Raw genomic sequence first — 16,863 nt, 5'->3', positions numbered from 1 at the left:
CCTCCTAGCCTACAGCCCCCCACCCCACCCCATCTCTCTCTCTCTCTCTCTCTCTCTCTCTCTCTCTCTCTCTCTCTCTCTCTCTCTCTCTCTTGCACACACACACTTACCCACGACCCCAGCGTTAAGTTGAGAGTGTAGGCTTAGCAGCACTCCTCCGAATATGCAAAGCCTCCTACCTGCCCGGGTTCCTGGCGAACCAATTTAGGTGATCACCATTCACGCCAAGGCTGCAGGTATTATCCAGCATTATGTTTTGGAGGAGCCTTGTTTGGGAGTAGCCCTCGCAGGCAATTCGGAAATCACTCCTACAAGAGACTAGAGGTGAAATGTAAAACCTGAATGGGGATTGAGGGGAAAAAGCCACTGGTAATTCACATTCTTTTACATGGCTTTTGTTTACGTTAAGCATGTAATTAACACCCCCCAAACAAGTTTATTCACCTGCCCTAATTGTGTGTTTATCCGAGGGCTTGCTGAATGTTCCGAGCAGCGGGGGACGAGAGCTCTGAATGCACGTCGAGCATTTAGCGTCTTCTCCGTTTACTTACAGCCTAAACCTCCAGACACGACAACACAAACAGCATTTTGCAGGCTAGAACGCCGATAATACGCTGGTCAAGCAGACAGAGACGCCTGTGGTCTGCTTTGCACCGACACCTCTCTTCCTGTGTGACCTTATTTCTGGTAATTTATCGATTGTGAGGAACTGTGTCAAACTTTTTGTTCAGGAAACTTTTACATAAATAAAGTTAGTTTTGCTGTTCCAGAAATGCAACTATTCCTTTGGCTCCAGCAGCTCTTGCAGCAGGCAGTCAGTCAAAAATTTTAGTTACCATACTGGTTAATTGCCAATTACAAGTTATTTTCATTATTCGCCTGTTCCAATAAGGGCAGCAAATAAACAAAGCTGATGTTACGTCATGTACGGGAGTGAGAGAGAGAGAGAAGGGGACCGGATGAGAGAAAGAAAGAAAAAGGTGTTGACTGTAAAAGGTAAGAGGGAAAGAGAAAGAAGGCACGAAAGAAAGGGTCTTGTTTTATTTTTTTGCTCCCTCGTTGACCCCGGTTTGGCAGAGGCTGGCCAGAAAAGGCAGCACACCCCTCCCTGGCAAACACTGGAGAGGCTCATGCGCCTGCTGCTCCATCCTGGATTCATCTCAACAATACACAGGACGACACTGTGGAGTGATGACTGGTACGTACCAAAAATAACAAAATCACGTTTTTCATTTTCGTTACTGCTTCAAACTAAGTTGCCTCCTTATATGCATGTTCGCGCGCACACGTGCAGCCATTTTCAGTGTGAGAACTTTTAATTACAACTCATGTCAAGAAATTCCTGAAATTTTATTAGCGGTGCGGAAATTCAACGCAGGTGCTTTTTTTCACCAAACATTTTCAGGAATTACCGTCACTTCTTTCCGCTGCTGTTTTTCTCCTTGCTCTTCTTCGCCCCCTGTGAGCAGGGTCCAGTCCGCGGACTGTCACCATTCGAGCCTGGGACTGGACGTGACACCGGTTCACTGCTGTTTCACCGGTCAGTTTGTCCAAGATCGGGATGGAAATCACACCGCTGCTCCTGTAAGTAAGCAGACCCGTTTTCCGTCTACGATGGCTGCCAATAATGTTCGGTAAAACTGCGAATAATTTTATTTATCGGATACTTTGAAAAAAAATGGAATGATACGGATGAGCTCATCGGACATTTTTAGTTTGAACGCTGGGGTAATTCGCTTCTCTCAGACGAAAGTCCGATTTTTATTTAGTGTATTTGGTTCATTTTTATCCACGGAGCACCGGGGAGATCTTTGCCTCTGCGGAGCAGATGTGTGATGCTGTCGGGACGGGGCGCACAATCCCCTCCGTCCCATGCTGGCCATGCCATGGTACGGAGACCGCACCGTGTCTACACTGTAAAAAGTATCAGTCTAAACAACTCATTTAATGTCGCACTCAGTTCTGGAAATCCATGCGTCTTGCTGAAAAGGTGTGACATCCGCCCGGCAATGCCATAGTTTCATCTGTTTCCAATACATTTTTTTTTTCATTACAATTTTGAACCAATGTAATTTTCTGAATCTTCTCTTAATGGAGAAATATCATAACATATTCTGTTTTAGATGAGATGTAGAGATGTTACCACTTGTCTCTTCAAAATTCCTGCAATGCGTAAAATTTGCGGATCTACTTTATTTGCTCTGGAAGAATTTCACCGCGTTTGAGGAGAAAATATGCTAAAATTAAGACTGAAGTGTTAAGATATTTTTTATAGTGCATTCTCTCCTGCTCTCAGATAAAACCCATGGCATGCTGCTGCGGCAATGTAATTGTATTTTTCCTTTTAAAACCTTTATGGGCTAAAATTACGCACGCCATTTTGCATATGATTTACTTGATTTGATGACCTCAAGCGTCAAAAACTGTTGCCAACTTGCTTGTTATCACAAGTGCAATAGGTCACCCCTCTGTGCACGTTTGTAGCAGCATACACTAAACACGGTAGTGCCTTCATTTGAAGGCGACAGTGCCGTGAATTGAAATTTTGAGCAGACAAGTGCGGCGACTGTGTAAGCGCACAATTTTTGTCAAATTGTTGTCATAATGATCTGCAAATGTGGCGCCAACTTTAATAGCAAAGCTTTTACAAAAGTTTTAACACCTCTCTCTCTCTCTCTCTCTCTCTCTCTCTCTCTCTCTCTCTCCCTCCCTCTCTCTGTCTCTGTCCCTCTCTCTCTGTCTCTCTCTCTCTTTCTCTCTCTCCTTTCTTTTATTGTTTTTATTGTGTGGTCTCATTAGGGGGACTTCCTGGCAGGGCTGGGAGCTTGTATCGGAGCTGTCCAATCAGTGTATTTACACGGGTTGTTAGCGACAGTTAATGAGGGCTCCTCCCCGGGCCGGTAGAGAAAGGCGCCTCAACATTAAGATTTACCTTGTGTCAACTCGTTACTTCTAATGAACCTCCATGCAAAAGCCTCCTCGTACTCAATGGAGCCGTGCGCCCGGATCTTGTGTGTGAGACCCTGGAAGAGTGGAGCTGCAAGCCGGCCTCCCTCTCCCCCCTTTCTTCCGCTCACTCAGGGAGAGTTGCTTTTTCTCTGCAGGTCCGGGCTCCATGATGCATGCATGCCTCTGTGTGTGTGTGTGTGTGTGTGTGTGTGTGTGTGTGTGTGTGTGTGTGTGTCTGTCGTATGAAGGTGGGTGGTGCATATGGCATATCTTTATAGGAATGTCAAGTTAGCAGCCCAGGCATCACTTTTATTAAATAATGGCACAGCAACACGTGGTTATAATGCGCTGTAAATAAACACAGCGTCGTCTGCAGACTATAAAGTCAAATGCGTTGAAATTGGCAGCGTTGTTACAGATTGGTGTCTAATTCACATCTAATCATCACTAAAAGTGTGACCCGGACAGAGGTGAGAGAAAGAAGGAGCGTGTCCGTGTTTGCGTGCCCGTATCACAAACCTGCCATGTCTTCTATTGTTTGGTGAACGAGGCTTGACATGTCAGCTTATTGCCTCTGCAGAAGTAAGTTCATTTAGAATCACCCTCCATCCCCCACTGAAGCAGCCAGCTCAGCTCTGGCCCCGGCCCCTCCGTCCACCCCTCGTCTGGCCCCCAGTGTGGCTTGTTGAGCCGCATCAGCAACACATCACTGCCCCTCAATTCAGGTACAAACTGGAGGAGTTTGGCGGATCCCTGAAGTGGACTCCCCTCTTACTCTTCTAACCCACAGAGACACCACTTAAAAATCAATTAGGCTCGTCTGGTCTCTCCCACCCCGCCAGTCGTCATTTCCGAAACAGGTGGCTTCCACTAAATTTTGGGAGGGATTTAAAAGTAAACTTAGATTTGTGAGTGGGTGCGCGCGCCATGCGCCTTATGGCCACTCTGTACTAATCACACGATTTCTCCGCCTTCATGAGGTCATTTCCATAGTTTTAATGGCATATTCGATGTAAAATATACAACATTTCTTGTAAAAATCTGCATCCACCATGAGCCAGCAGGTGACAATGCGGCTACAACTATATGAATCGTTCATGGTCGTTGGCACTTGGACACGTGCGGGTGATGGTGACAGGTGGTGGCAGGGTTTCATGTCCTTGATATATTATACCACACTGTATAAAGGTGTTGACAAAACTCAATTTATCAGTCATACAGTCTCTCCCTTTATGCCGGTAACTCCACATCAAATGCGCATTTTCTCATGTCGCCTCTTTCGTCAGTTTAAGCGCACAGTCGCCTGGTCGCCCCGCGTTAAAGAGCCGCAGCAATATGACACGGAGCAGCAGCGCTGGAGGAGGCCGCGTGCTCACTCTTCCAGGTAGATGGCTTGATGTGGAGACAGGAGGCAGAGAGGGAGAAATAAATATAATGTGCGCATATCAGATGTATTGCCCCGAGCTTTACATATGATGCTCACCTTCCGCTCCCCAATGGCTCTGTTTGAAGAGCAAAACAAGACCTTCTCCGCCTTCTCAGCTCAGTTTATTCCTGCGTCCAGCCCTTGAATCATTGTGTATCATTCATCTGCATGTGTGGGCCCAAAAGTGCACTCGGGCCTCCAGAGAGCTGACACGACGGGCAGAGTTACATCAGCGCAAATGATGGCAGAATTTCTGTCGGAAAATATGACTGTTTTGGACTTGACTGTCAAGGCTGATTAAGCGCCCCCGCGCTTAGATGCAGATAGGAGCTGCGGAGATGGCCCTTAAGCCCGGTGTCACAGGAGCTGACAAGCCGTAATTACTCTGGCTGACATATCGCTCTCAAATCTTGCTAATGTGGGAGATGTGGACACCACAGACAGCATGCATGCAGCCGAGGCCGCTCAACTCTTTGGCCACGCAGTCGCTTTTAACCCGGGTTCAGGCGCTGCTGGGCTGGCCACATGCTCCACCGATGACCTTTTCCATTTGAACATTTCAGCAGTGAACCAGCCTCTTATTTATCGGCTAGTGATATGGCGGAGGAGATCACAAGGCTGTGTGTGAGGGAAAGCAGCATGCTGACAAACATAAAATGAAAAACTTCAAATGAGATACTTGTGCTTTACTCCACAGCATTTCCTCCACTCTAGACGCAGTTATTCACACTTTGATCGACATTTGACATATAAACGCACCTTCATCAGCAATGTTAAAGGTTAACCTCTGCACCTCTGCAGCTTCATGTTAATGCATCAGAGTTCATATTTCAATATTTTATACACAACTTTAAAAGCAAGACTATTACTTGTAATAGAGTATTTTCCTATTGTGGCATAACATCAAGTAAAGTGTCTAAATACTTCTTACAGTAAGATAAATATGTTGTAAAAATCCTATAAGAGATAAAATCTTTTAAAATCAGCTGTTGTTCGTTGCAAGCTCACTAAACCAGGAGTAGAAAGTAACAAGTACACTTACTCAAGTACAGTTCTTAAGTAGCATTTTGAGGGACTTTAAGTGAGTATTTCCATTTTGTGCTACTTTATATTTCACTACATTTCAGTGCAGTGAAGAAATATTGTACTTTTTACTCCACTACATTTATTTCACACCCACTGTTAGCTCTACTTGATAAAATAATATTTTACACAAAATATGATCAATGTAAAATATTCTGCAGTACTACAAGTCAAACCATTCAACAGTGCAGAAAGTTGTAATATTAGTTGCACTTTGACCAGCTGCATCACTGAAAAGGCTCTTTACAGTTACAGTTTACAGATGCTTTACATGCATCAGAGTTAATATTTCAAGAACTTTTAAAAGAAAACAAAATGTTTACTTTTGATACTTTTAATACATTTTGCTGGTAATACTTATATACTGAAGTACAACTTTGATTTCAAGACTTTTACTTGCAGCGGAGTATTTTTATATTGTGGCATAGCTGTTTTTACTTAAAATACTTCTTCCAGCATGCTAAATATATTTAAATATCATGAAGATATAATAAGAGATCAAACGTCTTAAAGGAGGCTGCTACAGACTCCTCACCACATCAGTCGTGGAAAGTCATGAACTTCATCTCCACTACATTTCAGAGGGAAATGTTGTACTTTTTACTCCACTGTATTCATTTGACAGGTCAAGTTACTAATTACTGTCAAATTTTAGATACAAAACGCTCAACGAATAAAATCTAATGTAACTTTATTGATAAAACCTCCCACCAGCATATGAAGTCGTTAAGAACACTCTGAATTTCTCCAAACTGCATATTAAATATTTCCATTTTTCACACTTCACATGTTGCACATGTTTTATGATAATACTTGCATACACACATATAATTAAATATGCCCAACTTTTACCTGTTACAGGGTATTTTCACCTTGTGGGACACACTGCACTCAACGTTTCAGCACATCATTCATTCAAAGGAAGCTGCTGCAATCAGGAAGTGTTTTCACCTGCAGTGGCTGTTTGTCACAATCATTTAACTCACAACATACACAAGTTCTATCTGTCTCAGCGGGTAAATGCCTTCATTAAAGCTTTATTCTGGAATCGACTAATGTGAGTCATCTATAGATCCATATCTAGCAAGTCTCTCTCTCTCTCTCTCTCTCTCTCTCTCTCTCTGCTGTGTGTTTCTGTGTGAAGGTTACAGTCACCGCTTCACCCGCGATCCTGTCATTGTCTCACTTTTTGTTTGTTGCGGTGTTTGCATGGCACGCAATGAACGAAACCGACGTCACAGCCGCCCCCCCCTTCCCCCTTCACACACCCCACCCCCACCCCTCGACTGTAGCTTTTGACATTACTCCACTCGATTGCCCGTTTACCCCCAAGTCAAGTTTGAGACTGGCAAGAAGTGTAGAATAGGTGGGCCATGTCATATCCGCTCAGCGTGCACGGGACTGCTGGCCTGCACGGCTCTGATCATTGTTCACGAGAACAATTCCTGCACAGAGCGCGCAGGAAGGCGGCGGATCAGGACAAGTGGAGGAATAGTTGCAAACAGAGGCTGCTTGGACACAGTTTTTCACCGCAGGAGCGGTGGCGGTGCGGGTTTCTCACGTGCTGAGGTTATCGTTGTCCATTTGTTTTACTGCTATAGAAACACTTGTCACATTTTGATTATTATCTGTAGTGTGCATCCTTTAGTTTCATTACAGCTATTTACTCACACTGTAAAATACTCTGACGAGATTTGGTCAGCTTAATTAAGAGTGACTTACTCTCACCTGGACACGACTCAAGGATGTTACTATTAATCGGATGTATCCACCTGAACAGGCTCCAGAAACGCTGATCTCTGGACACTCACGGGTGTCTGAGTTATTCTTAATGGCCATCAGAACCCTTAAACCGAGAAAAGTCGCAGAGCATCAGTCTTAAACTTGTTTTCTCCAGCGTTACTCAACTTTACTACAAAACTCTACCTGAGAAATCTCGAAAAATCTTGATAGAATTTTTTTGAAAATATATGCATGTAGGCTGTGCATTTATTTACATTTTAAACATGTGTTTCTGTGTGGGTGTAGCCTATTGTCAGTTGTACTTTTATTTCTTTAGGCGTCCCAAAACTGTGCTGCTTGGCTATTTCAGGATCAGCGCATCTCCCTGCTGACTGTTATCCAGCTACAGATCGCAGTGTTGTTGTTGTGATAACGCGGTTCATAAAATCACAAAATCGTAGAAACAAAAGGAAATGACATCACTGTTTTGATCACCGATGAAGCATTTGGCTATTTGTACGAATAATAGCCGCATAAAGTGGCTGCTAGGCAACAGATTGGCCCACGTGTGGGCTGGTTCACCTCTGTTTACGTAATCTCAGGTGTGTTTCTTATAAACACATCACAGGGGCTTCAACTCAGCAGCCAATCAGAGGTGAGAACTAACGGCCTTATAACCACACATTAGCTTACAGGATAATAACGGAGGATGGTAACGGAGGGAGGCGGCCGAGCAGCCGGTTACTCACGGGTGAGCAGCGCCCGTCCAATCTGCTTTATGTCATGTTCTCCGTCCGGCTCGCCGGATCAATAACGGACGTCCTTTGAGAGGGAGGGAGGGTGGGAGGGAGGGGTGACGGTGAGCTGAGCTGCTGCACAGGTGCGAGGAAAGGAGAGGTGCAACAAGTCAACAGCAGTTTGACCCATACAGCAGGTCCTCACAAGATTAAGAGAATTATGCCTACAGGCAGCAGTTTGTGTAGTTTTAAATAATGAAAATAACAATAAATAGCACAGATGGGCCAATTAGATTATAGGTTATATTAAATAATATAGCAACAATAATGATTTATTATTATTATTAGTAGTAGTGGGGATAGTCTTTAAAGCTCTGTTTAAAATTCTAAAGCCCTGAAACCAAAGGATTTTGATTTTGCATTCCATCTACTGAGATTTTGAGAACATAACTGATTTTCAAGCCTGAGAGAGTCAAACAGCAATAATAAGCACTTTATTTGTGGAAAAATCCTCCTTCATTAGCCCACAGACGCTGCCATTTGAATTAGATCCACGTCTTAGTCTAAAAAGAGAGAGAGAGAAAAGTATTCAGTGAAATTTCCAAATGTATCAATGCGCATTTCAACTGTTTCATCTTATCCTGCAGCTGCATGTGTTTCTATTTTCCTGCTTGCTCGTGGGGGGGGGGGGTGTTTTTGCCTCGATGCAGTGCTGATTGCAATATCAGTAGTTTGTATCAAGTTAGATACGCTCACTACGCACACCCACTCTCTGCTATTGAAACCATAATGTTTTCGTACACATGGGGCTCATGCACACACTGCTGAAACCACTGAAGCCTGCATGCAGCCTGACCTGCCCTGTCCAGCCTGCACGCACACGCAGAAAGGCAGCCACGAGCACCAGCACTGAAACAAACTCCAAACCTCTAAACTATACACTTGACCCATATCCGTCCAGTTTTGACACATTGAGCTATTTCGGCTTTATTATTGCACCCGTCCATCCATTATTCAGCTCCTCTTCATGAGCTTTGGATGGCAGATGTCAGAGCGTGATAGAGATGTTTATGTTTGACTGATTTAAGGAGCCATTATCCCGCCTGCTTATCAAACATTCATGTGTGGCAGCTGTAGTTGTGGATCTGCCCTCCATCGCGTCTCCTGTGGCCGCTCCGCTTCTCCTCTCTCAGCACCCGCGACTTTTCCACTCAGTTAACTTATTGTCTTTTAACATCTGAGAGACAGCTTAGTCACCGCAGAGGCCAAAATATAAAAAAAATCGTTAAACATATCATCAAATGTGCTATATAATGTCACTTTAAACTATTTCTAGGAGGCGAGGTTGCAGTTTTCACATAATTTGGAGATTTGATGGATTAATTATCGATTCTATTCGCACAATTAGTCTTTGCAGCTGATAACGCATTTGTAAAGATCTAATGAAATTAATTCTGGCGTGAGTCATTAAAGGAATATTTTAAAAAAATAAAGTCTAATAATTACTAATATTTGATGTGAGCAAAACGAAAATTCAAACTATTTTTATTCTACACTAAATATTTACTCGATTCATCAGGAGACACTTGTGATCTTGCCATATAGGACTTTTATTTTAATATTTGAGCAATACTGAAGCTACTCTTTTCATCTAGAACAGTCATATTCATATAATACCGGGGGATTTGTTTTTGTGATGGGCTATTTGTGTTGTATTATTCTAAAATATAACATGAGTAAAGACAGAACTTTTTACAGATTATTCTTTTAATTCAATATGTGAATTTCATCTGTTAATTTATTACTCGATGTTTGCTGTGAGCCCTTTTAATCCTCCCGTCAAAGGAGATCAGATGGGAAGAAAAAGAAGAAATGCAACTTTTCCAGTTTAATAGGCAACATGAGTGCTTTTTCGCAGGCTCAGAAATCCGTTTATAGCTTCGCTCCTGCAACATAATATTTTCTCTCCCAGTTGACCGTCTGCACACACGATCCAGCGTCCATGCCTTTTTTTTTTTTTGTAATTGCCCTTCCAACACGGCGGTTTTCATTCTTTTGACCCCTCCATGAACAGCACGCCGCCGCCCTCGCTGCCCCCCTCCACCCCGGCCAAACAGCCCCGCACAAAGCTACGTGCGCGTGTGCGCTCCGCGGTACGAGGGCTGAATGTCGTGCAGAGGTAATGGGAAGTAGTCGGAAGGTAAGGTCGCGGGTTCACGGCGGGGTTAAAGAGACCCGTGCATGGCTCCTGTTTGCTTTTTTTCCACAACTCCGCTTCCTTCCTACAGGAGGATGTGTCCAGTGTGCCACCGTCCTCACCCCGCCGCAACCCCGCCAGCGCGCAGACCGTGTTTGTTTTTCTGCGTTTATTAAATCTTCCCCCGGCAGGAAAGCGACCAGCATCACCACGTCACTGGGTGCTGGTGAGTTTAGCACTTTGCATCCCTCCTCGGCTCCCTGAGAAATCTTTTGTGTTTGGATTTGTGAAGTCTGGTGTCTATTTATATCCTCACATGAAGGCTGACTGTTCAAGGCAGTCCAGCTTTTTTTTTTCCTGTTTAATGCTCAACCGTTTTACAATTTTTATTGCACAGCAGAAGCTAAAAATCAAATGTTTTTTCTTTGTTATCCAAAATACAATCATCTGAATGCTACAGGCAACAGATTAATAATAATAAAAAAAACATCAAGGGCAACTTTTCTAGCGCCTAGAATTTAATTTAAGGGTTTCACTTGTATTCTTTGCCCTTTCTGTAAAACATGTTTGATCGTAAATGTTTTTTGTTTTTTTTTAACCATCAGAAAGAAGTCCGTGAACTTCCAATGATTAACAATACGCCACTTATGCCCCTTTGCATCAAGGCTTTGATGAATCCACAGTATAAACCATATTTAAGCAGCATGCCGGTGATGTAAGTTATTGAAAGGAAATAGATGTTCTTTTCTTTTTTTCCTTTTTTTAGTAGAGATTATTATTATCTCATTAGGGATAACTGCCTGCAGGTCAGGTGGGTTATCCACCATTTTAATTGCCGCTGCATCATTGTTCAGGCCTTTAGCCATTTTACTGGGTTTTCCTCTAATGTAATGAGAATTACATTATGGAAATTACATCTCTATCATGTGATGTAGGTTTCTGCTTTAAGAAACCAAGTGAAATATTAATCATTCAAGGCTGGGATTCTTATATATATATATATATATTTAAAAAAATCTATTGTATTCCATTTCATTTCCGTTGACAGTAGTTACTGTAAGTAGCAGTTATTAAGTTTACTTTGCAGCTTGTTTTTGCATCTGAAGTTTTAACAGTGCTGGCCTACATTTAGACAGAAATGTGTTTTTCTATAGATGAGAAGATCAAATTTTTAAGCTTCTACTGCAATTACGTATGCTATTACAGAACTGAAAAACAATAAAACTTCTTTTAAAACCAATCTGGTGTCACTTTTATTTTTAAACTCAGACACTGATAAAAGTGTGTTCAACCTAGGATTGTGTGTAACTGAATAATTGACATGGAACACACACACATACACACACGCAAAAAGCTAATAGTGAGTATATGACCTGTATTTCATCATATGTCAAGCAAAATCTATGTCCCTCCATTATAACCTAATGGAAAGACTTTGTTTATTTCACTGGTATTAACACCAACTCCAAGTGAATAAAAGAGCTACTTTCAGTCATGTGATAATTATTAATATCACGAAAAACATTGAAGTAATATAGCACATTATGATATCAGTACAGTTAAGACATGATATAATACACTATGTCATGCAGACACACACACAAAAAAAAAACATGCAAATAGAGCATTGTCTTTAAGATGACTGATTACAAAACAGGATGACTGCTAATTTGCAACAGCAAGTGTGTTCTTAAAGACACATAACAACGTTGTGTGGCTTCCTACATGGAGGATGAGCACTGAGATTAAGTATTAAGCATGCAACCGAGACGTTCACTCTGTGCTTTCACCTATAGGGGAGGAAAGATGGAAGGAAGGATACCAGGATGCACAACAGAGGATGAAGAGAGAAAAGGGACACAGATTAAGAAATAGAAAGTGAATGGGGAAGTCATATATCCTCAAAGCAGGTGATTGAGATTCACCTGACAGAAACGAGACAAAAACAGAAAGGGGAGTGACAGAGTGGGGCTTTGCATTGGCATGGAAACGGCTTGTTTTTGTTGTTGCCTTCCCTCTGTTTCCATCTCTCATCCTCTCCCTTTCTCTTTGTGTCCATATAGAGACATCTATACTGGAGAAAGGAGAGAGAGAGAGAGGGAGAGAGAGGGAGAGAGAGAGAGATTTTGGTCGTCTGCCTATCTCCTCCTCACCATGGCGCCCCTGAGACCAAGCAAGCAAGGAGAGAACACATGCACACACACTCTTTTAGCCGCCACAGAGGAGAACAGCTTGGCTCTGTGTTAAACTGAAAACCCCACTTTCCCCTCAATCAGACAGACAGGTAGACAGCTGGGTGTTACGCTAAATCCCTTCCCCCATGTGTCCCTCCTAACAAGGGCTCCGCTCTTGCCGTCACTTCTCTCTTTCTGCTGTTCTCTTTACTCCGTGCCTCACGCTGAAAAGCGAGAGAAGGGCGTCAGCTTTGGGAAGTATATAACTATGATCTGATTGTAAAATGTGGAGTAGTTTATGAATAGTTTAGAGGAGGTGCTACGGTTTAAAATTGCAGGATTAGTCAACAGAAATGGCCACTTAACGCTGAGAATGAAACATAGTGTCTCCAACAGAAGTGTTATCTGTCCCTCTCTTGTCTCTCTCCACCCTGACCCCAAGTTCACTCCTTCTAAGCACCACTTCACCCCCAAGCCCACTTTGTGCGTGCGTGCGTGTGTGTGTGTGTGTGTGTGTGTGTGTGTGTGTGTGTGTGTGTATGTGCATGCACATGCACACCTGCATGCGTGTGTGTGTGATAGAGAGATGAGAGAGGATGATGGTCAGGCTTGGCCTACTGACTCATCCACAGAGAGAACTGTGTTAATACAGGAATGAAGCCATCACACACTCATACACACTCCCCCCCACCACCACAAGCACACACACAGACACACAGGCTGACAGCCTCTTCCCATCAGTCTTTTGTTGTGCTTGCCAGTGACGATGATCTCACCACATAGCAGGACTAAGCCTCAATAGTCAGCCAGTCAGTCAGTTTGGCAGGCAGACAGGCAGCCAGTCAATATGCCCATCAGTCATCCAGCCAGCCAGCCAGTCAGTTAGCAGCAGCTGGGAGCAGGTCAGCTATCAAACCAGATGGATAAACAACGGCTTACTCAAGTACTGCGCTTAAGTGCAATTTTGAGGTGCTTCTCCTATTTTATGTCTACTCAGTATTTCTATTTTCTGCTGCTTAAAACTTCTGAATATTGCACGTTTTGCCTCACTATATTTCTACAACAGATAGTTACTCGTTCCTTTTAGATGGAGATTTGCAACACGTGATAAGCTTATAAAATATAACACATTGTTAAAATATCAAACTTGTGGTTCCTTTTTGGCTTGTGACCCTTTGGGGCCCTTTGACAACTTTTAAGCTTCCATTAGAAACATTTCTCCTCATATGGTGTAATTTAGACATAAAGTGATGCAATATTTCACAAATAATAATAATAATGATAATAATAGTAATATTAAATACAGATGTTTGTAGTAGTTTAATCATCTCATGCCCCCTCAGATTCATCTTGTGACCATTTGGGGCAACTCTTACATCTAACAGTGTATCAGGTGATAAAATCTCGCTCCACCTTGAACAGCTACAACTGTGAAATGCTGCTTACACACTGATGCATCAGAATTAAAAATCTAATAATGTCATATATAATAGCTCAGTCACAGGGGACGTTTTTTGCAGAAGAAGTACTTTTACTTTTGATACCTCAAGTACATTTTGCTCATATGTATTTTTACTTCATGCAGGACTTCCTGTAATGGAGTATTTTTACATTGTTGTACTGGTACTTTTCAGCATCACAGTCAGTCAGTGGTTTCTTTCAGTAGTCTGGATTCAGCAGTTATCACCTCTAGAACATCTTCTCTCCTCCTCTGTTCTGCTACAACTCATCTCCTATGACGAAGCAACTTGGATCTGACACAAGAAAGATGGAAAGAAGAAGAACATTTAAAAGAACATTATTGTCCTTAGAGCTCATCTCGTCTCGTCACTGAGTGAAGAATCCTTCTGTATAGGCACAGATATAAATTCTAATGGCCACATCAATAACAAACTCAGCTATTAGCGAGGATCTGAGCATTCAAGTCCAGGCAAGATTCAGGAAAACTATCCACCCTTTTACTTCCAGCAGGTTGAGCTTAAACAGTCTTTTCTCCCAAAAAAAAAAAAAAAAAACCTCTCAGGCTGCAGCTGATCTGCACAAACACAAAGAAACTGAACATGCAGAGTTAGAAATACAGCTGCTTGGTTGAAAACCAAACACTCATTTTTAATAGCTTTTACGATATGCACCCTCTTGGTCTCTCGGGTCATCAGGTAGAGGTGTCTTAACTGTTCCCACAACACAAAGCAAAACATGAGGACAGGCATCCTCATCCCTTTAATAAATTATTTAAATGTATTCTACTGTATTTCATATGTGATGTCTGTATGAGTTATGCCAACTGATTTGAAATATATAAAATGTGCCATGCAATGAATAAACTGTCTTTGCATTGCCTTCAAGTAGACAGCTCAGTGCTTTGTTTAATTTTTTGCAGTAATTAAGTCAATCATAAAAGTTGTGTTTACTCTGGTTGTTAAAGATCAAATCGTCTCATACTTCAGCAGAGAGAGGGTTGACGTAAACCATGCTGGGTAAAATGTCAAACAAATTACAAACACTCTGGAGAGACTCGGTGTGTTTTAAATAACATGACGGTAGCACAGATGTAGATTTCAGGTCACGGAGCTGGTGGAGTAAGAGAGGAGACATCCCATCTCCGGGCTGGCTGTAATGGGACGGAGAGAATATGACATGTGACGGCCTGAAATCACCACAAAACACAGTCAGTCAGTGTGTCAGCCATTAGCTCAGATCCATAAGCTTTTGTCATTCTTAACCAGAGAATTTCAGTTCCTGAAAAATGAAAAGGTTCCTTATTTTTCATTCAAAGCCGTCAGATAAATGCGTATCAGATGGTGGGAGAGATTAAAAGGAAAGAAACAGTCTCCATTGTTGCCATCTGTAAAAAGACACTGAACACACCATAGAAACCCGAGAAAGAGAATAATGTGGTTTAATCAATTGTTTACCAGATTGAAGCAGTGTCGTTACCTATCTAACACTACCTGACTGATTGAGCTTCACTTCCCTCAGGCTTTCCCACAACTCTACTTTAAAAAAAAAAATGAGCGAGCAGACTAAAATAAAAAGCAGATTTATTAATTTATTTAGTTATTTTAAAGGAGAGCCTGGCATTGATATGCAAGCGGCGTGCCTGATGAGCATGAACAAAACAGAGCGCTGGAGTTGGAATAGTCTAAGAACAACTGTATCCGTTGTTGTGCTAATCCTAAATGAAATATGTATTCAGTAAAAGGATTAGGGCGTCCAGTGTCATAAAAGAAACCACTTACCAGCACCAAAGGTAATTTGTAACCTTAGCAACTGCTTGTGGAAATGAATGGGGGATTAGGATTGGCTGCAGCCAGTGTTGTCCTCATGCAGTAAAAACGACACACACGCACACACACACACACAAAACAACAATATTTGTTAATACTAAATTCAAGCATACTGAGCACATATACACGCATAAAATCGTTGGAAAAGTTGGGCACAGACAGACACAAAGGAAGGTTTCATGCATAAAATACAAGTTTAAAAAAAGAAGAGAAAAGTAAAATAAGAGGAGGGAAAACAACAGGATTAAGCTTTGTATGATTAGTCAAACTCAAACTGTTATTTCTGTACAACCTGGAGCGACAGGTCAAAGGATGAAGCTGTTCAACTGTCCCACTAACAGGAGTCGGTTTGGTTTGTCTGTATTCAGCTGACACATTTGAGGCACATTGTGTTTTGTGTGACAGCTCTTAGGAAGTACAGGCGTTAACCGTACCTGCAAGTTCTCACATTACACTTAATGATGTCAACTCTCGCCTGAGCAGACGAGGGTGAGAGAGAGTGTGTGTGTGTGTGTTTCTCACGTTGTTGGGTCATATATCTGTTTGCACAATCACATAATGGGTGCTTGTCTTCCTTAAGTCCTTGTAACGAAAACCAATAAATTTTAGGGTGAAATCTTTTATTAATTTCTCCAGGGAATGAATGTAAGTTTATGTAACGTCCCATAAAGTTGCTGGAAACATGACTGTGTGCGTGTGTACAGAGAGAAACATACTGCGAAGCCATTCATACGCTGATGGATATGCAGATGCAAAGACTGATATACAGATGTGGTGATACGTAAATTCAGCAAGGTGAGAGACAGAGAGGCGAAGCAGGAGAGGGATTATGCTCTAAATAGCCACTCCTGCCTAGTTGCACTACCTTGTTGGAGCCATCTCAAGTAGCTAATTGCTTAATCATGTGGAAGTGACAATAGCCCAACCTTGTTCTCATCTGTTCTCTTTCTCTCTGCCTTAATCCCTCTGTCGTTTCGAGTGTTGCCTCGCTGTGCATGTGTGCATTTGTTTTTCTCTCACTCCGTGTGACTCATCATCTTCCTTATCTTACCTCATACCTTCTTACTTTCTGTCACTCCCTCCGTGAGTCTGGGGAAGCTATTAAAGCAGTGGCAAATGGCTTCTTCGGTGACATTTGCTGACATTCAAGGAAGTGCATTTATCAGTGTACTACAGTTCACCTTGGTGAATGAAATCCATTTGTGCCGCTGAGATGGCCTGGTGGCCTCTCTCCCTCTCTCTCTCTCCCCCTCTCCCTCTCTCTCTCTCCCTCCATCCCTGTCCCTAA

The sequence above is a fragment of the Chelmon rostratus genome, chromosome 11, assembly GCF_017976325.1.
Source record: "Chelmon rostratus isolate fCheRos1 chromosome 11, fCheRos1.pri, whole genome shotgun sequence".
In the NCBI taxonomy this organism is placed as follows: Eukaryota; Metazoa; Chordata; class Actinopteri; order Chaetodontiformes; family Chaetodontidae; genus Chelmon; species Chelmon rostratus.
This window is presented reverse-complemented; position numbering follows the sequence as displayed.